At 49.1% G+C, this 21451-nt stretch overlaps 1 protein-coding gene and 1 long non-coding RNA gene across 9 annotated transcripts in view; both read right to left on the reverse strand.

The window, feature by feature from the left end:
- The window catches only part of LOC102574673 (opioid-binding protein/cell adhesion molecule), a 749440-nt gene that overhangs the window by 214896 nt on the left and 513093 nt on the right, over positions 1–21451 (reverse strand). The gene's annotated exons all lie outside the window — the stretch shown is intronic.
- LOC132246581 (uncharacterized) lies at positions 226–7281 on the reverse strand. The gene is made up of 3 exons (XR_009457975.1): positions 7196–7281; positions 3054–3465; positions 226–2479 (listed from the first exon to the last, which is right to left on the reverse strand). It is a non-coding gene; the product is annotated as an uncharacterized LOC132246581 (long non-coding RNA).

Consider the following 21451-nt stretch of genomic DNA (forward strand, 5'->3'; position numbering starts at 1 on the left):
CACCCTTTGACCTTAAACTTATTAACAAATAAGAGGAGAGAAACTCAGCAACATCAAAGTTCAAAGCAGTTAAGGACCCAAATCATGCAGTGTCCATACTTTGAGTGAGCTGACTGCAAAACAGCCTCCTGTCGGGTTAGGTCAGAGCTTAGATGTTCCAAGCATCCTTCAATCCATTCTTGCATTTTCTCTTTCGTATGCTCTTTGAAAGCGACTTGGCTCGGGGCTGGCAGAGAGAGGGCAAATGGGTGCAGGGGGAGGGAAAAAGAGGGGGGGGAAATAAACTATGACATGGTGAATGGAGTGGAAAGATTTCTAAAGCAGCCATGTTTGTCACATTAAAGTGAGTGAAAGGCAGACATAGGCGCTCCCCTGCCTGTCAAGTGTGTTTGTCTCTGGTCCCTGGAATTTTCATTATTCATTATTCGCCTGGCGTGGACAGGAGCAGTAGCACCAGGCTCTGTCTAATCCCCACCTGATAATGTATTTCTGATAAGCATGACGGAGCCAGCGCTAGTGACTGGATTCACATTTCCAGCGGATAAAGTGCCATTTACATGAGGCAGGTGCTGTGAATTTAGATTGCTAAGATAAGGAAGGTTTGTGCTGACTAATCCCAAAGCGACTGTGGGGAGTATCGATCTGGGTCTGGGATCACTGAGAACTTCAAAGCTCCTGCCCACACAGCTGGCATCAGGTGGGTGGCAAAGCTTAGTGTCCAAGAAGAGCAAGGAAAGATCTGTCTGGACACTTAGCAAATATTAATTACAATGGTGACACCTAATTTTTTTTAAAGCCACTAACCAGTTATGCCCCAGAAGTAGGAAAGTTTTCCTAATGAGACAACCGAGGCACTGAAGAAGGAAGCAAGGTGCTCAAAGTCAAACAGCATGACAGAGGTAGATTGTACATGGGGTAACAGGGACTGAGAACGATCACCCTCTTCCTATCACTAGTCATCACTCTTTCTAACACTTGGGTATAGATCCTGACAGGAGCATACTCCTGCCTCTCCCAAGCCACCTTGCTCACTGTATCCTGGCTTCTCATCTCAGCAGGAGCCCATAATGTGCATGGAGCGAACATGAGAAATACATTAAAAACAGTTAAGCAAATTGTTCTGAACTGCAGGAGAGGTTAATGGGTACGATATTTGGGCTCAATCTCATTTGATTAGAAGTAGGCATCGCTTCTGGGGTAAAACATTTCAAAATTGCAGAGAGGAAAATATCAATCTGGCAAGTCCAAGCTTTAAAGCAAGCTAATTGGGTGACTGCATAGGGTCCGTGTCCACTAGCAATTATCATGCCTCAGATCAACCTCATTGACTCCAATACTGCCACTGTACAAAGCGACAGCAATGGGCCATTAATATTTATTCAGGATTCATGTGGGGAAAAAAATGTGCTTGTATGATCTGTTCTGCGTAATTTATGTTATATACTTTAACAATGGGTCACGGCGGAAGCCATATAGCAGTAACTTTCTTGACTAGCCAGATTTATAGCTTGGCTAAGGGATGGGGAAAGGTAGGGCATTACAACAATATACAAGTATTTGAGGGGTGTAAGCTCTAACCAAGGGGAGGAATTAGTTAGCAAGATTCGAAGTAGAGGGTAGAGAAACCACAGGGCTAAGGTGGTGAAACTGGGAGAGAGACAATTTAGGCAGAATGTAAATAAGGAATTTGACACTGAGATGCACAAACCTTTGGAACGGCTTCCCAATAGATACCCCATTGTCTTAGAGACTGGACAGAGAGTTAATAAATATTGTATGATGAAGAACAACTTGAGTAAGTCAAGGGATGGCGTGGATGAAATAAAAACACAGTCCTGCTATGAAAACTGGCTAAGTAAAAATGATGCCACGTTACCATCTTATTCAACAGATGGGCTCCCTGTGTGCATTCACAGTCAGCTCTGTTGATTTCTGGTGACAAAAACACGTTCCTAATGCATTTTGTTTCTGTCAGCCCTGCAGAGCGGATGCAACTGAGAAAGAGGAAGCTGGAATCTATTCTGGCTGGTGTGTGATCAACAGAATTACTGCATTTTATTTGCTCCGCAAACCTGGGAGGACAGACAGGTATAAATGAGGACAGCGTTTGGTGCGGGGGAATCATCGCTATTTGTTCCCATTCATGAGCCAAAAAGGACCCAGCTTACCTTTCAGAACTCAATATGAGTTTGCAGAAAAGCCTTTTAAACAGTGACTGGGTTTCATATGGAATCACCAAGGCTCAAAAATGATTGTGCATGAATTTCAGAGCCATTTTTTTTTCCCAGGCATAAATGTATTTCATGGGCCAGATCCTTGTACCACTACAGAAATCAAGTCATGCTTTTACATGAGGACTCCAGTACATTGGTGCCGCATGCTGAAATCAATGGAGATACCCTGATATATCCAAAGTTGAGGTGGTGGCTCTCAAACTCCTGGTTTAATTAATGTATCTTGCTCTGGGGTGTACATCCTCCTGAATGACAGGGAACCAGTGATTAGGAGGAGGTGTGAAAGCTGCAGTAACCCTGAGGGAAACCACGTATTTCCATACAAGCACTGAGTGTTCATGGCAACCAGAGGGTAATGGGTGAACCACAACTATAACGTCCTCCTTAAAATGATCACAACAGTGTAGCAGAAGCTCTTTAACAGCTTCACTCACTAACAAGCTGCTCTTGTTTTCATGTTTTGAAATGGCTTAATCCTGTATATGATAACATCCACAACAACCGAGTGCATTAAACTGTGACAGCTTTTCACTGACCTAAGCAATTGCATTACGAAAACGCCATTAGCGTCTCTCTCCTCTTCATCTAATCCCCCTCCCGCACCAACTCCCCTTCCTTCTCCCTCCACTCCTTCTCAGCCAGTAAAAGCTATGCTCAATACCACTATTAAATTACCCTTAGAAATACTCTCCTCAAAGAAAATCAATGCACATGTGTTTTAACACTTGTCACAAATAGATCAACTGGGCAATCTAACATATATTATTCCACCCAGAGGTTTAAATAAATAAAAGGACCACATGGTGGTGGCATGCTCACTGATTTCTTGATGTTCTCAGATGCTCTGTACTTGGGAAAAGAAGGGGATGAAGGATGCTGCAGGAACCACTCGTTTATAGTTTATAGACTGCTTTCTACGATGACAGGGGGCAAGATTCCAGTCTCCGTACAGATGCGGAGTATCACCACCGACATCAGTGGAGCCACATTGGTGTGGGACTGCCAGGAGGGAAGGATTAGATCCCAGTGGACCAATATCCCTAGTGTGAACCCTGCAGAAGTCCATGGCTCGCTCTGGCTTCTCCCTCGTACAAGTGAAAACAGACCGTGGCCTCATTCTTCTCTGTGGATTTGGGTGCGCACCGCTGTAACTCATGCAATACAGGGGGTGCGCACCTGTCCTGCTAGCCACACTGCGATCAGTGCATCATTACCCATGGAGACATCTGTCCTGTTTCAGCAAAAGCAAGCAAAAATGAATCCACAAAGCTCTCAATTGTCCTCCACCTCCCAGCTTCTCAGGGGACGGGGGGCAGTTACATGGCTCTAGAAGCTAAGGAGAAGGGTTGGAGCAGATAGCATGCAGGTCAGGTCAGAGGGGAGAGAAACCTAGGGGTGAGTGGGGAGGGGTTGCACAGGGAGCTTGAGGCTAAGCCATGTGCCATCTAGGAAAGGTGCATTAACCCAGAAGGAGTAAAGAAGTGTTCAGGATTAGGGACCCTCTCATCACTCCCAATGAACCCATTCTCAGCCTCACCCATAAACAATCCTATCATGTTTCTTTTACTTATTCTTTATCCCCCACCATGGTTTTCTACTTTCTGTTTGAATTATTTGATTTTACTGCCCACGGTGCCAGTGGAAGAGCTGAAGGGTTGTGTGTGTGCATGCCCCTCTGTTAAAAGGACATGCTGTCCACCTTCAAGTGGGATACGTCAACTTAAAGTGCCTGCTAAATAGAGAGCCCTCAAACTGATTCTTCATGTAAAGTCACTGTCTGCTACTATTTTCTATTTCAACATCATCATCTTTTTTTTTTTTTTTTTTGCATTTTCTTTCTTTCCTTTTTTTGATTAAATCAGGACAGAGACAGATTTCTTGCCTACTAATTAAAGCCCCACATGTTAACAAACTCCCAGCATTTACTGCTTCGGAGTGTCTGCAGCCCCACAGGAAATTAATAAGAGCTTTAATCATGGAGAGACTTGAAAGGTCAGTGCCTGCTATGGGTTTCCAAACACAGGAAGCAAGAAGAACATATTCTATTTAAAAAAAGAAAAACACCATGATATGAAGCCATGGGGTTTAGGATATATATAAAATATGAGGCAAATAAATTAAGGCCTTGTTCGTTGCACTGTGAGCCTCATGAATGTTGATGGGTGTTAGCGCTAGCTCGAGCTTGGAGCCATTGCAGGTTCAGGACAGCAGGGGCCTGGAGAGATGAGGGGTAAGAATCGCCCCCTTCCCCCCGTCTCCCAGGGCTCTCCCCCTGCCCCTCGGGGTCCCCCCAACTTGTGGCTGCCTGCGCTGTCTGTCCTGGGAGAGCATGCAGGGGAAGGTTAACCTGCCTACCAGGCCACCCCCAATGCTGATGCCAGGATGCGGCTCTTCTCTGGGCTGAGGTTGGCCTAGGGAACAGGAGCAGCGGTGTTGGCTGGGCAGGCAGATTAATCCTCCTCTGCAAGTTTGCCTGGGACAGACCGTGGGGGCAGCCACAAGGGGTACGTATCGGGGGGGGGGGGGGGGGGAGGAAGCAGTGAATGGGGATCTGGAGGGGTTGGGAGGGGTGGCAGTGGGCCCAACCCACGCTAGCGGGGTGGCAGGGCAGGTGGGGTGTTTAAGATGTACCCTGGAGTGGCTGCACCCTAGTATTGGGTAACAGCGATCAAAGATAATCCTGCCCTGGAGTGGTGTCACTTTGAGCTGCATAGCAAGCGCTTAATACTGGTTCCAAGTGTTAATGTGCGGACAATCCAGGGGTTAAGAGCTCCAGGAGCTTCCCAGAATTACTGTGTAACCAGGCCCTTAAAAAGGTCCAGCTGCAGGCATGGGGCTAAGGAAAAATAGGAAAGGTTGTCATCAAACGGTTTTCTGCTTTGTTCAGTCCATGGCTTGGAAGCAATCTGGACACCAAAGAAAGTGCTCCTCAAAGTACCAGAGGGGAGAAGGCTGCTTGGAGAACCAAGGCAAAGCTGGCTAGATAATGTAGTATCAGACCTCCAGAAATTACATGTGCATGACTGGAGGACGAAGGCACACAACAAACAGGAATGGATGAAGATAGTGGAGGCATCTAAGGTCCTCTAGTGCAAAATTATTATTATGTCCATCGCACTACCCCCCTCCCCTCCGATACTAGGTGTTTCTGTATATGATCTGCTTACATACTGCTTACATTACAGGCCATTTATTTGCCTACCAACCTAGAGCCCTCCTGTCCCATCTACCTGCTTGCATACCTTATGGCCTACCCAGTAGCTTTCTGCCCTGCTTGCTGTCCTATTTACATACATCAGTTTAAAACAAGAAGTCAAAGGACCAGACGTCCCACTGAGTGAAGCACAACGGGTTCTGTAGCCAAGACGAACGGGGGAATAATGTGGCTAATTGATGTCCAGCCGTCTTTGACTCTCCAGTCCAAATAAGCAGATACTCACTCACAGTATCTTCAACTGAAGGGCAGCCTTTGGCATGAGTCCAGAAAGATGCTCAATGTCATGTCTCTGGAGCTTCAGTGAAATATTACAGGAGGGCCACTATGTCTTCATGACCCCTATGTCTACCTCAGTACCATTAAATATTCTAGGTAGGTAGATAATGCTGCAGATGGAGTCATACTTTATGTATCAACATCAATATATCTACTTAGGAGACCTGTCTAGATAAAGTATGTCTCTCCATTATGTACCAAGGAACCAAAAGCATCTAACCATTGATCAGCGAGTACTTATGCACCACTCATCATGGCTCTATTGAAGTTGTGGACACAGGCTTTATGGAGAATTTTGCCTGAGCTGGATGAAGCTCAGAAGGTTCAGTGGTTTCAATCAGGGAAGAACCTCAATACTGATCTGCTGAAAGACAAACTCTTTGGCCCCAAATCAGGCCAAAAATCCCTTGGGAACGGAGTCTCTTGAGATATTTAAGAATTTCTGTTTCAGGACCTGGTAGACACCAGAAAGTGAAAGTTCATCAAGCTCTTTCATATACCAAGAATGTGCATGGGACGTATTCAATTAGGAAATCAATAATAGGATACGAGATCGATGGGTGGGCTTTCCAGGTGTTCCCAGCATTACTTTATCTCCATTCCTCATTGTGACAGGGGGGCCTCCTTGGGGCCGATCTCCGTGGCCCGCCCACCTGTCCTTGGGCAACCGCCCACTATCTCGCCCACCACGCCTTGGTGTTAATTGATTCAATTATAGATGTCAATTAAGCAGGAGGCTGCCCATTTTAGTGCCCCGATGCCAGGGGGCGCTCTCTGTGGCTCCTGTCCTCCCCAATACCGCAGCCCAAGCCTCGCAGATGGCATCTTGGTGTTCACATAATCACCGGCCCCACGCTGGGCCCCAGAATCATCCAAACAGGACCCTGCTATGATCCCTCCAATCAGGCGGCCTCTCCGCCATCATATGGGCTGCCTAGCCCCCCGAAGCCCTTTTCCCCTCTTGGGTGTGGTCCCCCCGGGACCTTCGGCCTCTAGCCCTGGCCCACCTCCAGGCCAGTCGGGACCCCAGGCCCCCGGCTCTTGGGCGTCCCTCGCGGTGGGCCCCTGGCCCTTTTGACCCTCCTGGTCCTGGCCCCAGCATGGGCCAGTTGAGGGTACTCTCTCATTCGGGCTGGGTCTCTAGCCCCTCCCTCTCTCTTCGGGCTCATCGCACTACTACCCCTTTTCTCCCAGGGTTCACCGCAGCACCACGCCCGGTAATCATTCCCTCTCTCTGGGTCCGCCCTCTGGGCCCCTCAACAAACACAGGGTCACCCACCCGGTGGTGGGAGCTAGGGGTTAAGGCGCCCTGACCCGCCTTTCACCGGGGTAGTAACTGGCCTGGCATTTCCTGGGGGCTCCCGCACCACTGAGAGCCCCACCAGACCACCCACTCCCGGCAGGGTGCAGTTTCAGGTCATGCCCAGGACCACGGAGCCTCCTAACCACCCCTTCAGCTCCCCCTTACCTCCGGGTTGTTCTCAGCAGCCCTCCGGCCAGGCGATGTTGCTGCCTGGCCTCCAGCAGCCAAACTGCCCTGCTTATATAGGCAGCCCTTGCTTCTAAAATGGCTACCCTTGTCAGGCACCTGGTGGCTGCCAGCTCCAGGCCCTTAAAGTGGCAGGCACACACAGTGCACTGCCACACTCATAAATTCAGTGGGAGTTTTCCTATAGACTCCAGAGGGATCGCACTCCATTTCTGGATTGCTGGTTTGAAAGTGAGTGCAAGTTACACACAGCAGGAAGGAAGGCAGGGGTCGTCTAAGGAGTAAAAGCAAAGGGCTGGAAGGCAGGCAACCTCGGTTCTCTTCCAAATATAGCTACTGTCTCACTGGGCCCTTGATCCAGATCAAGTTAATGCTACTTAGCTACTTTGATGAATTGATTTGAGACCATCAAGGGAAAAGACCTGTACAAACAGAAAGCATTATTATGAAGGGAGGCAGGTGGTCTGTGTGCAGTGGGGTTGGTGGTTCTCAGTAGTGCAGGCTTATGCACACACTGCTCCCGCAGTCTGTCTTTACTGTCCTGGCATTTAGTTCCAGCAACAAGGGCAGGGACCAAATAGGCCACCCTTGGCTGAGCTCCTCAGTCCTCCTGGATGCCTCTAAGCCCCGGCCGATCATGCAGGATTGTGCAGGGAAAGCTGCTCAACTGATGCCAGTGCTGAGATGGTTTTATAGACAGAGGTTCTCAGTCTCAAAGGCTGTCAAAGCAACACCTTTTGAGGGCATCATTTCCACACATAGATTTCATAGATTTTAAGGTCGGAAGAGCCCAACCCCCTGCCCCGGGCAGGAAAGAGTGCAGGGCAGGGGGTCGGACTCGATGATCTAACATCGGTCAGCTGGGGTCCACCGAGGTCTTGTGAGCCATTTCGGTTTATCCAGCCCAGCTCCCAAATCTCTAATTTCTCCTCCTCCTTCTTACAGTTTCCACTGGTCGCCCCTCGTGCACCTCCTCCACCAAGACCATGCTCTTCCCTTCTCCCTTGGGCTCCAGGCCTTTGCGCCTCCACGACGTGATTTCCCACATGATTGATTGTAAAAGCTTCCACCAGTCTAATCACAGATCAATGTCCCACTCAACGGAGAGAAAATCACCCTCCAGTGGCATTTATCATCCCTGAGAACTTCCACCATCCCTCTGCCTGGCGCACCTGCCTCTTTAACTCTGTGCTGACCGCTGCTTTCTTACTCAGCCGTAGCCTTCATAATGGGCTTGGAAAGGAAGTGGGGAAAAGAGGGAGTTAGCCCCTAGATGCACAATGGCCTGCTGTCCCATCCCCTGCCACACATCAGGAAAGACCCCAGACAGCCACCTTAGTTCTTGCTTTAAATAAGGGCATTCATTGCCTCCTCTGCTTCCTTCTACGTGATCAGCTTTGTGGCTTTGAAGGTTTTTGACCCCCCGCAAAGGGAGCAGGAAAGAAATAGGTGTGATTTAAAACAGAACAGCGGCGTATTTTGCAGTGGGCTGGGATCTGGGCCTGCTCCAAACACCATGGCTGGTCCATTGGTCTGCAGCGGGCTAAATGGAAAAGCTGGCTTGGACTGCCCCCGCGTGCAGGCTTGGTGGGCAATCAGGAGCTAGCTCTGAGTGCTGCAGCCTGCCCCATCTCCAGAGGTTTTTAAAGAAGCTCTACGTTTAGCAGCCCTTTTTCCACCTCTAAATTTCCTGGACAAATCCCAAGAGGGAACGTACACCTGCAACTGCTGCATAAGTTCAGGCGGCAAAGATCTGGCATTACAGAGGCAATAAGAGAATCCACAGTCGCACTGTGTAGGGTGCACGTTTCATATAACTTCCTGCTTCCAGGCATAAACCAACAACTCACTCAATGCCTGGAGTTAGAAAGAAACTTCCCCTTTGGGCAGGTTATAATTGAACATGGTGAGGTTACTTGCACCTCGCTCTGAAGCATCTGGCTTTGGCCTCTGTTGGAGAGAGGATCCTGGACCAGACAGACCACCGTTCGGATCCTCCACGGCAATCCCAGGGTTTTATTCTGAGTTATAGTCGCTCATCACCTCTTGGGATTTGGCCCGATCTAGAGAGAGAATTGGAAACGTACCCTCCGCCACCTCCTCCCATCAGGCGGCAGCTGTCTGCTGCTCTAAAGGCAATCTCATTGTTTTCATCTGCTCTGCGCCCTGCTAAAGCCTCCTCTGAGAGCCTGTTGAGATGTGTGCCATGGGGAGCTGGGAGGAGAGAGCACCATTTCCCTCCCATATTACTCTTTGCCTTCATGCCTCTCCAGTCCAAGCCAAGCTTCTCCTTTAAAATATTCCGTCAGAGCTCCCTGAGAGCTCTTTAGGGGGTGGTAGAAGGAGTCATAATAATAATAATAATACAATTAAAGTCTCTTCACAGCTTTAATTGAAGATCTAGTAATTACACCTGCTGCTCATCCCAGAGGCCCTTGGAGCTTCAGCCCTGCCCCAAACCATCGTCTTCTCCATTGTCCCAACAAGGCGGAAGTCACCCCACTGACCCCCTGAGTGATGGGGAGTTTGTCGCGGCGCTCCGAGACACTGGACCGCCTGACAGTAATGGCTGCATGAGGACTGGAGCCCGTTTCATTTCACTTCGCTTCAGCCGAGAGCACAGAGCAAGTCAGGAGTGACTGGGACAACTGTATGTGTCTGGGGCGTCCCTGAGGGGCTGGGCTGCTTTTGACCCATTGTCCTTAGAGGTCTGGCTGAGGAGACGGCGTCCAAGCTACGTGGATAAACGGTCAGCGTGTAGGCAGGAAAGATGAAAGGAGCTAGATCCCCAATGACTGGATAAGCCAGAAGTCACATTTGCTCAGGGATAAAGCATGCCCCAGGGACTGCATAAGACAGAGACAGCCTTGCCCTTTGTGTGTTTCTCCCTCAGCCTCTAGTTTCCTTGCAGCCTCAGCCTTGTATTTCTCAGAAGGATTTTCTGCTCTGGAGCACTCAAATAGTTACATGCACATGCACACACACATGCGCACACACTTTTCCATGCAATATGCCCCAGCTTTTTAAATTCTTTCCCATTCTACCTGGCTGTCATTGCTACCTGCGCTGCTTTGGCACGACACAAAGGAGATGAGGTCTGAGAGCTAACACCTGAGGACACGGGGACATGGAAGCGAAGGAGTTTCATCCTTTGCAAAAAGACCGTAGGGAAAGTGCCTTCCCTATGCAGGTTCTGGAGAAGAGCTGTCCTCTCTCTCGCCCTCTCTCTAGTGCTGAACACCTTGGGGGACAGTCTGCCTTCGCCCCTCAGCCCAAGGCAGAGGAGTCCTCAGGTATACCCTTCTCAAACCAAACCCACCCAGGTAAGACTGCATGCCCCGAGGTGCTCCAAGAGGCAGGCCTGCCCTATGGAAACAGCATTCCTGAGAGCCAGATGGAGGGCACTTTGGCCAGCTGAAGAAATGGGGAATGAACGCGCGCGCACACACACACACGCGCGCGCGCGCGTGTATGTGCGCACACGCCCAAAGAACCCTTTTAATGAGCTCTGATACCCTCCTTGTAAAGAGTGGGAAATTATCTGCAAGTCTAGGAATATCTTCATTAAAAATGCATTTAGCTGTGAAGCTTTACGAAGGAGAGACCTGTAATACATGAAAGATTAGCCCTAGATTGCTGATTGGACTATTTCACATCATTATGGTAATTAGGCTCAGAAGGCTGTTGTGCTGACTCCGACACTTTGCTGCACTTGCCTTTGTCTCAGATTTAAGGTTTTGTTTTTTTTTTTCCCTTTCCCCCTAGCCCTTTCCCTCAATTCACCCGTCCCTCCACCCCCCACTCCCCACTTCCGATGAGCCTGTGCTGGCTCTGCTTCATGAATATGCATTCCCCCGACTCTTGATTCACTTGCGCTCCCCTGCCTGCCTCTGCCAACCTCGGCCTGACTTGCATGGAGGAGAGGGAAGAAATTAATGGTAATTACAAGGTGTGAGTGGATATTACAGCTCTCAATCTGATTGCCAGTGAAACCAAATAAAAATGGAACTTAATCAGCCAATTATTAAAGCAAGGAATAAACAAACTGAGACGCATGCTCTACCCCCTCCCCTCCCGTGACACATGCATCCTTGATCCCTGCCGGGCTGAAGAACTGGTCCCTTTACCAAAGGGAGCACTTTTGGGGATCAGCCTGGAACCGGGGTGACCAAACCTCCAAGCCCTTCTAGCTGTGGCTGAAAACCTCAACACAGCCAAGAGCCACGGGACACAAAACTTCCAAGCTGTAAGAGCCCCTGGATCAGTGATCTGTGCTCAGCACCCAGCTCCAGGAATGAGCTGCTGTGAACCAGCTTGTTAGAACAAATAATAATCCAGGGTTGAAGAAAACCAAACAAGCACACAGACAGGGAGAACATGAAGGGCTTATTTAACAACTGCTCTTTCTTTGGGAGTCATGTTCAAACTTCCAGGGAGCTGCATTTGGCTTGCAGGGTACAGCCTGGCCACCCCTGGCATAAAGGGTGGAAACCAAACCACCTTCCTGGGGTCTCCTCCTAGAGTGCTGCATCGGCCTGGGGCTGGCCTTGTACCTGGGCTCAACTGCACTGAGGATGCCACGGTATTTGAGCCACTTACATTTCTGCTGTGGAACCAGCCCAGATGGCAACAATAGTCAAAAACACGACAGCCTCCATGCCTGGTTCTACTTTCACCTTCACTGAACTAACTCCAGTGATTTACATGAGTGTAAGGGAGAGGTAAATCAAGCCTCGTGGGCTAAATCTTTACTCCAGCAAGACTCCTGCTGGTTCATTTAGATTTTGGCTTGAGTACAGACTAAGTTAAAACTAACTTTGTGATTTGGCTCCTAGACAGACACTCCACCCGCCATGAACAAACAACCACCTCCGGGCTGGAACACGACAGCTTCTTTGCATTGTCCTTAGCAAATTCGTCCCCTCCCTCCTTTTCTTCTGCTACTGAGGCAGGCAGTTCCCCTCCCACCAACCCACCCGGTCAGACATGTAAAGCAAGATGCTTTGTGTCTCTCTGCTGCATCAGCTTTGTTCACTTTAGTGTCTGCAACAAAATCTACCTGGGGCTGGTTTCCTGAGATCAATATATTTCACCTCCGCTGCTTGAATAATTAGTGCTCCCAAGCTTTCTCAGATGTGGAGCAAGCAGGGAGCCAGCTGGCCACGGAAGGGCTTTGTATTTTTTCCTCTCTCTTTTAATTTTTTTTTTTTTTAGTGCATCTTAAAGCAAATATGTTACTCCAAAAGCCAAACCCTAGGAGCCATGGGGCAGTTCTGGAGTGAGGGAGTGTGCATGCGTGGGAGAGACATAAAGCAAAGTAGGAAGCAGGGTGAGGAATAAACAACATCGGAGACAGAAAGATTGTTGCTCCAAGATGTTTCTTTATGCATTTTATAAGGGAGATCATCCCAGAAGCCTGGAAGGTCTAAATTACCAATGTGCACTTCTCGTCAGTAGTACACAGAAGAGAAAACATGAAGAAGGTTTCCGATGGCAACTGTCAGAGAGGTTTCACAGCTTACTGCCTGCTGGAAAGTGCCGCTTCAGCTTTCTTGAGCTGCCAAAGCTTCCAGGCTGAGTAAACAGCAACAGGTTTGCTCTAAGCTGTACGAGCACCATGGCATGGGAGGCGGCAATTGATGCAAAGTGGCTTGCATCAATGAAAAGGGCATGAGAAAGCATGCCACATGCCACTTACAGTCCAGATATTAGGGCTGGGCAAAGTTTTGGGTACTGATTTGATTCGGAGGAGATTTGGCCCGATTCGATGGCCAAGTGGCAGAGCACCATGAAACAAGGGTGGGGAGCTCACCTAGACAACGGGGCTTGGGCCTGTAGCAGCAACATTTCCCCAGTGACCTCAGACTCTGCCAGCCTGTATCACTCGCTAATCCCAGCCAGAAATCCCCCTAACCCTATTCCTCACCCTCTTATCTCTCCACCCTGTATCCTCTCTACGGTGGATTTCAGATGCCTCATTTCTAGTCCGGATTGCAGACCAGAGGAGCTCTACAGAGCAAACGGGCCATGTATTAACCTTATGGCACCCTGGCAGGTTTGGAGCCTTCCCAGATGCCCTCCTAGTCTCTGACTCTGAGTAATAGACAGGAACATTCATAAATTAATCTCTTCCATCTCTTCCCTCCTCACATATATGTATTGATGTCTTTCTATAGACCCTCTGCATCCTCCCTTCTCTCAATTCATCCATCTCTCCCCTGCCATGTTCTTTAATTACTTGCCCATTAGGTTTCTCTTTCCTGGCTGCACATTTTATCCCGTCACTGATTTCTGTAGGGAATAAGCTTTAACCCTGTGATAGACCATAGAGAAAGAGTTTGGGCCATTCTCCCAGCAAGGGGGATGTGCTCTGACTCCTCTGGCACAATCCCTCTTCTGGGAAAAGGAATTTAATTGACTAGGGGTGTAGGTTGTAGCCGTGTCTATCTAAGGACATAGGCAGACAAGGTTCTTTGAGTGAATCTGATATCTTTTATTAGACCAACTTATTTAACTTGGTCTTATAAGAGATATCAGATTCACCCAAAGAAACTTGTCTGCCTTTAACTGACTGGTACACTTGCTCTCAAGACTGCAACCAGGGCACCTGCCCAGAGGGGCACAGCCCCTTCTTGCAAAGAGGCTGCTCAAGTGGAGTGCCCCAGGGTTGGTCCTAGGGCCAGTTTTGTTCAATGTCTTCATCAATGGCACAGATTGTACCCTCAACAAGTTTTCAGATGACACCTAGCTGGGGGGAGTAGTAGATATGCTGGAGGGCAGGATTAGGATTCAGAGGGCACATCTACATGAGACGCTATGTCGCTGTCGTGATGAGCTATGGTGACGTAGCTCATCGCTATGCAATGTAGCATTGGCGGGCATGAGCCATGATGCTGATGCTACTGTGCAGTAGGGTTGGAAATGACCCATGCACCACCGGGACTGCTCAGTAACAGTGGTTAATGCATGGTCATTTAGTACTCGCTAAAGTTAGTACTAAATGCAAGTACAAGGCAGCTCTACTGTTTGTTTCAGGAGCGACCACAGGCAGGGCTAACTCTTCTGTCTGCATGGCCCACTGTATTCGGGCGGATCTACCCCCGAGTCCTGTCCTCACTGTGCCTGTAAAGGTCTGAACCAGGGTAGAGCGGGTAGCAGGCTGTCTCAGTTATGGCACCGGAGCGGAGGAGGCTCATTCACATTCGAGCCCTTTGGGGCAGCATCCACGACCACAGCACGCACCACTGGCCCTTGATGAACAATAAAACTGCCACAAATAAAGGCAAGCACCGGCAGGATGACAGCTGTAATGAACCAGGGCATATGTCCTGCTCTGGCTTCACAGGAGCCGCTCAGCCTACTCGAGCTGCTGCTGATGGATGGCATTTGGATTGTGGTGACACAGTTTCAACAGGAAACCTGACGGGCCTGCAGCTCAAAGACACCCCTTCCACCCTTCAGTAACCACTTAATAAACATCAGGCCATAACTCACTAGTGTTGCATGGGTATCAGTAACTGATAGCCAAGGAGCAACAGCAAGATGCTGCCCTTAACAGAATGACAGAAGGGCTGGGAGGGTCCATGGGAGATCCCTAGTCTATCCCCCAAACCTGGGGCAGGATCAAGTATAGCTTGACCAACTCTGGTTGATGCCCTAAGAAGACTCTCCCGCCTCCCTGATAGCCTGTGCTAAGCTACCCTTACAGTTAGAAAGATAGTCCTGCCATCCTGTGCATCAAATTAAGTGATTTCTTCTCCTCCAGTGCTCAGAAAATAGTTGATCACCAAGCTCTTTATAATGACCTTTTACATGCTGAAACTGTTTTCACACCCCTCTCACACCTTCTCCTTGTATTTTCTTAACTAGACTAGCCTATTCCAATCAGTCTCTCTCCACAGGGCATATATTGGTATCCCCTGTCCAAAGATCCCAAAATGCTTTACAAAAGCAAAGAGACAGTGCTACTCCTATTTAACAGCGGAGGGAAACTAGATACCAAGAGGTAAAGTGATACACTCAAGGACACAGTAACATAGTGGCAGAGCCAAGACCTTACCCTGATCTCTGAGCTCTGTCCACTAGACCAGTGTTGCTATTTTCTAACAGGTGGCCCAAAAAGGGGATACAGCATCTACGACTGCTCACACACAAAGGAGCTCAAAGCAGAGGGTGTATGGATGGTGGAACAAAGCTCTAGCCTCCGAGCCCCTGTGCATGTGCACGTGCACGTGTGTAACCGCATATGCTCTCTGCTGCACCCGAATTCCCTACAATATGTTGGCACAGCATTCCCATTTGCTTTCCGATTCAAAACCTGAATGGTGCTGGCCCCTACAGTCAATGGGACTCTCAAGCCAAGCCACTGAGGAAGTGCTGACTCTGCCCAAACTGGGGGAGATGCACTTGGCTGTTTCAGTCTGGCCTCTGTGTCATCACAATTCAGTACCACAAAGGCAACTGGGATGTCAAAACAAGACCCAGGGGCTTTGTGGGGAACAAGGAATGTGCTGCTATTTATACCCCAATGTGCTGCTGTGCACCAAGAGCAGGAGAAAGCACGCTACATTTGGAGAGGAGCCTGGCAAGAAAGGGGTATTTTTACAAGGTGGCTGAGCGTGTGAATTTGTGTCCTCCACCTGCAGGGCTTTCTTTCTCCCACTTCCCTAACGAAGGCTGCAATCACAGCGCTGGATAATGAAGCCCTCGTTCTGCTCAGTGCCTTGTGCACCTATCCAGTATCAGAAGTGCATGTGACTACATGCACGCAAGAGCAATTGGGCAAATCATTGCAATTATACTTGGTGGGGTTTCCTCCTCACCCCGATAAACAGAACTCGTCCAGAAATTAAAAAGCTTAAGGTTAACATGCCTTGCTGTTGACCGGGCACTGAGGAGCTGGAGCTAGAATAACAAATTGGAGCACACCGCTCATTTAGGCGACAGTGGGAGATGGCAGCTCGGCGCGTGCGTGGGAACCCAGGTAGAAACAATCTCCAGTCAAAGGGGAGTCGGCTGCATTTATAAACCCACAGGTGATGGGCTGGCCTTCCATCCCGGCTTAATCACAGGCAGACAGGAGCTGCTATTTTCAGGCACATTAACACAGCTGTGTCAATTTGTAGGTGAATCAGCTTTGCTTCATCAGACACATCAACAGACTCAGCACTGCCATCTTCTCTCTGCTCAGATTTATTTTAATTGCGAGCTGTAAATAGCATTTTCTCTCATTCCCCTACCCACATCCAGCTGAAAATATCTCTTGCAACTTCCACTCTGACCCTCACCATCTTCTGCATAGCTGCTTACCGCCCCCTCTTACCTCATGCTGTTCCAGTCCAATTCGCTCACACACTGGAGCTGCTGCTTCAAAACTTTGGACTAAGATTATCAGGAGGGTTGCATGGATTTGGGCTCCCAGGCATTTTAGCTGGACGGTGTTCTACACATGCTGAGTGGAAGGTCTCTTTGAGGTACCTGCAGTGAGAGGCATCCACATGCAAACCTCCAAAAAATGCCCTTAGATCTAATGTGAATCTAGTTTCTCAAGGGTGGGATCTGCAAAGAGGCCCAAGGGAATCAGGAGCTTCACTCCCCTTGAATGTCAATAGCATCTGGGTGCCTAACTCTCTTAGGTCCTTTTGAAGATCTCAGCTCTAAGTTAGATCTCAGCTCACACTCATAACATCTGGGTGTCTAACTCCCTTAGGTCCTTTTGAAGATCTCATCTCTAAGTTAGATCTCAGCTCACACATAAGTTAGTGGTCTGATTTTCAAAAATGCTGAATGAACGGTGACTGGGGACTGACACCAACTGGGAACTGGGGGTGTGTAGCACCCCTGAAAAGCAGGCCATTGATGTAGGTACTTGTACATGGATTCGCACGTGGGCTCTAAGCCACCTCCCATTCAGACCCTGGTTTTATTGTGCTAGATTAATCCGGTTTGTTAAAAATTTTCCAGCAGGGTATGATTTCACAGCCATAGTAGAGGGAGCACCTGCTCACATTGAGCTCTTTCCTAATTCTCCTTGAGGCACAAGAACTGTTTCCCTTGCACGCCCGTCTTGGGGACATTACTAGCAATACACAAACACACAGTGAAATAATACTGGCAGTCAATCATTAATCCGAGCATTCATCAAAAAGGATGCGGATAACCTGGAGAGGGTCCAGAGAAGGGCAACTCGTATGGTTAAGGGCCTGCAGACCAAGCCCTACGAGGAGAGACTAGAGAAACTGGACCTTTTCAGCCTCCACAGGAGAAGGTTGAGAGGCGACCTTGTGGCTGCCTATAAGTTCATCACGGGGGCACAGAAGGGAATTGGTGAGGATTTATTCACCAAGGCGCCCCCGGGGGTTACAAGAAACAATGGCCACAAGCTAGCAGAGAGCAGATTTAGACTGGACATTAGGAAGAACTTCTTCACAGTTTGAGTGGCCAAGGTCTGGAACGGTCTCCCGAGGGAGGTGGTGCTCTCCCCTACCCTGGGGGTCTTCAAGAGGAGGTTAGATGAGCATCTAGCTGGGGTCATCTAGACCCAGCACTCTTTCCTGCCTATGCAGGGGGTCGGACTCGATGATCTATTGAGGTCCCTTCCGACCCTAACATCTGTGAATCTATGAATCCAACTAAGGGGAGACTGAAGCCGCCCAGGCTCTGCTCCCATTTACGTCAGAGAAATGTTGGGTCAGTGGAGTGACTTCAGATTTACACAAGTGTGAGTGACAGCAAAATATGGCTTACTACTTCAGCAAAGCAGAAACAGAAGCTACACGGAGCAGTTAATGGCACAGGCACTTGTGCTATATTTGACTGGCTGCTACTGAATGTTAATAGCACAAAAAAAAGAAAAAAGAAAGAAAGAAACCCAAATGGTTAGCCTCACAAAAATGAATGTAATAGTCAGATATTGCTTTTCCCATTATATTTTGTTAATAACTTGCCATTGTCCTCATAACACATTATGAGAAAAGCACGGAGGACAGAATATCTATGGCTGATTAAAGAGGTGTCCAGGAATCTCCATATGGAATCCCTAATCATAATTAAAGGCTGTTATTCCTATTTCCTACAGAGGCAGGTTAGCAATTAAATCTCTTTGGCCAAGAATTGCTTTTGCTTCTCTAAAATTATTTTTTTAGTTATTTTCAAAATAAGAAATGTCCTCACTCCCACTGCAAAGGTGGTAGGCCTTGGTGCCCATGTGCTTTTGTCCTTGCTCTTGATCTACCTGATAACAAGCAGATTTTAATTTCTAATCTGCCGCATCAGGGCACCAAATGAGCTCTGGTCACAGAGAGTCCGCTGAGAACTGCCCCACCGAGGGTGGGAATCTCAGCTGATCGAGCTCATGTGGGGCTATCCCCCCAACCCTGCAAAGGGGGCCCCTCAAGGGAGGAAGGAAGCTGGCTATAATGGGTAGAGGAAGGGGCAGGAGCGGATGGATGTGAAACTCCATTGTCCATGCGGCACAGAGCTCTGTTTGACTGCTCTAAGCTGGCCTGGATGAAGGGAGAAGCAGCCAAGACTATGAGGATCAGCCCACCTCCTCTTAAGTCTTGCCTACTGATGGACAACCATCAGAAATGCCTCCTCTTCATTACCTGTAGATATCTGAAAAATCAGTTGGCTGAAGTCAAAGGCCACAGTCATTCTGGAATCTGGTGCAATACCGATTTGCGGGCCAGACCTAGCTGTTACATCCTTCCAGAAAGACAGGGGCAGCAAGGGACCGCACGAGCCGTTAGCACGGCCCAGGCAATGTGGCTGCAGGAGAGATAGGGCTGCAGTTCACAGATCATTGAATTTATAGACAGAAAGGACCCATTAAGACTACTAAGTGCATCTCCCTGGGATTGCAAGGCAGAAAATGTATCAGATACTTAACAAGTCCTGGGCTTGTTTTTAGCTAAACGCTGGCTGTGAGCAGCAGACCCATTCAGATTTGGTCAGCCTGCCACCATTGAAAATGGTGATTGCCACCAGTTTACCCCAAGTCTCTATTTGGCCCAGAGTGGAAAGCTTTTGTAGCACAAACACATTGCCTGGTCCCTGTAGACTAATAGAACCAGCCTGCCATGGCTGCCTTTAATAACTTTGCAATCAGGTTTAAATTGCCATTGCAAAAGGTTTATAAAAGTTTGTGTTGCCTGCTAATTAAATCCATGCAAACGTCGGCTCGACATTAATTTACTGTAAAATTAGTGCAAGGCTACAGTGGGTTATTTGTGAGAACCATACCCATGCCGAACTGCCAGTAAGGAGCTGCTGACCTCGGGAATTATCTCCTGAAACCCTCCCTGCCACGGATCAGACGCAGCTATTCTTGGGAGCACCACATGCAAATATTGTTGCTTTTCAATTATTCTGCGACTGATCCGATGGCTTGGAGACAGCAGCTAATTAAAATCTAATTGAAATAAAATCATTTCCAATTCTGCCTTCTTTCATCGCCTCCCAGAGCAAAAGGTTCCTTGTCTCGTATACTATCTTCCTTCAGCCCCATTTATTCCTTTGCTTTGTAAACAGCCCGCACAGCGGATCACAATCTCTGCTTCCTGTTGGCATAAGGGCACATTAAAAGGGGCTTGGGTGGATTCTAGAGTGAAGGCAGATCCTGCACTGGGAGCGGGGAAGGAGGAACAGGAAATGGGAGACCTAGGAGGGGAAAGGAAAGGGAAGAGACTTATGGAAGAGGAGGGAAGGGAAGGAGTGAAGATGGGGGATATGGAGAGGCCAAGGAAGGGAGTAGTGGTGTGGAGCTGGGCAAGAAGAAAAAGAGAAGAAAGGCGACAGTAAATGCCACCACTAATTCTATGCATATCGCCTCGCTGATGAAATAAATAACATGCAATACATGCCTTCCAGCAAGAAAGGGGAGTGAGCCTCAGTCCCACCCATCTCAATACAGACATCAGTCAGCTGCCTGCTCTGCTGGAGCAGTTCCCAAACCTCCAACTAAATGAAGCTAAGACAAAATGCCTGCTACACACAGATGCCCTGTCCATGATGCTCATACACAGGAGCCGCTGCATACTAAGGACATGCGGCTATGCATGTGAACCCAGCGGGAAGCCACAAGTCAGACTGCGTTTTTCAGAGGAGCTTGGCACATCTTACACTGCCCACCCCTTGGTGTCAGGGAATTTCAGAGATGATGGATGCACAGGGCACCAGAAAGATCAGGGGCCCTTGCAGGCTAATCAAAAACTCGACGCTAGGGCCTCGATGGCTCTGGGGCAGTTCCCAACATGTAGCTGAAGTGCAGCTGAGAACAGGTGGTGCCAAACCTGATGCAGGGCCATGGTTGAATCCTTCAAGCTGCTTCTGCCCTCAGTGTCTCCTAAGAGAGAGCAGGTTGGGGAGAGCTGGAATTGGGCATCCTCTGACTACAGGATTGACTCAGGCTGCCTGCTGCAGGCTCGGGGCTCCCCATCCTGCTGCCATCCCCCCGGGGGCCTCCACAGCAGCGCAGGGCAGGGACGCTTGGTGCCCCATGCCGGCCACGCCACCATGGCAAGGCACCCCTGCCTGCCCGGCAGCAGCAGAGGGCACAACTTCATGCTGTTGCTGCTGCCAGGCAGGCAGAAGGTGCCTCGCCATGGTGGCATGGCTGGTGTGGGGCTCCCGGCAGCGGTACACTGGGTCCCACCCACTGGGCCACTGAGGCCTGAGGGGAGGGCAGCAAGGCGAGGAGCTCCAAGCCCACAGTGAGCCATACCACCCACGGTGGGGAGGGAGGGCTCCAGGTCTGCTCCAGCTGCAGCAACCACTGCCTCCTGCAGGTGACAGGTGGGGCTCAGGCACTGCCGGGGGTGACAAAGGGGTGTGGCTCCTGGCCCTGGTCCCAGTCCCAGTCCCATAGCCCTGGAAGCTGTGCGGTGTGGCCCACATAACACATTGAGAGATGCAAGTGTGGCCCACTATGGCAAATAGGTCAAGAACCACTAAGTTGGTCTATAAAGTACCTCTCTATGCTGCTTTCTCCCCGACTTCAGACTAACACAGCTAACTACCTCTCCGTAAACAAGCACGTCACCATTATACTGCATAGTTCAACCACATCGTTGCCGTGCTACTGATGCCCCTAACATTCAGTATTAGACTGAGTGCTAGCAAGACAACACAAAGGCAGCTGAAGAGGAGAGATGAGAGAGCACAAGTTAGTGTGATAATGATCCTTGCCCAGAATATACTGGAGAGAACACAGTTTCCTACCATGCAATGGACAGC

This window comes from Alligator mississippiensis, chromosome 16, assembly GCF_030867095.1.
Source record: "Alligator mississippiensis isolate rAllMis1 chromosome 16, rAllMis1, whole genome shotgun sequence".
NCBI classification, from domain to species: Eukaryota; Metazoa; Chordata; order Crocodylia; family Alligatoridae; genus Alligator; species Alligator mississippiensis.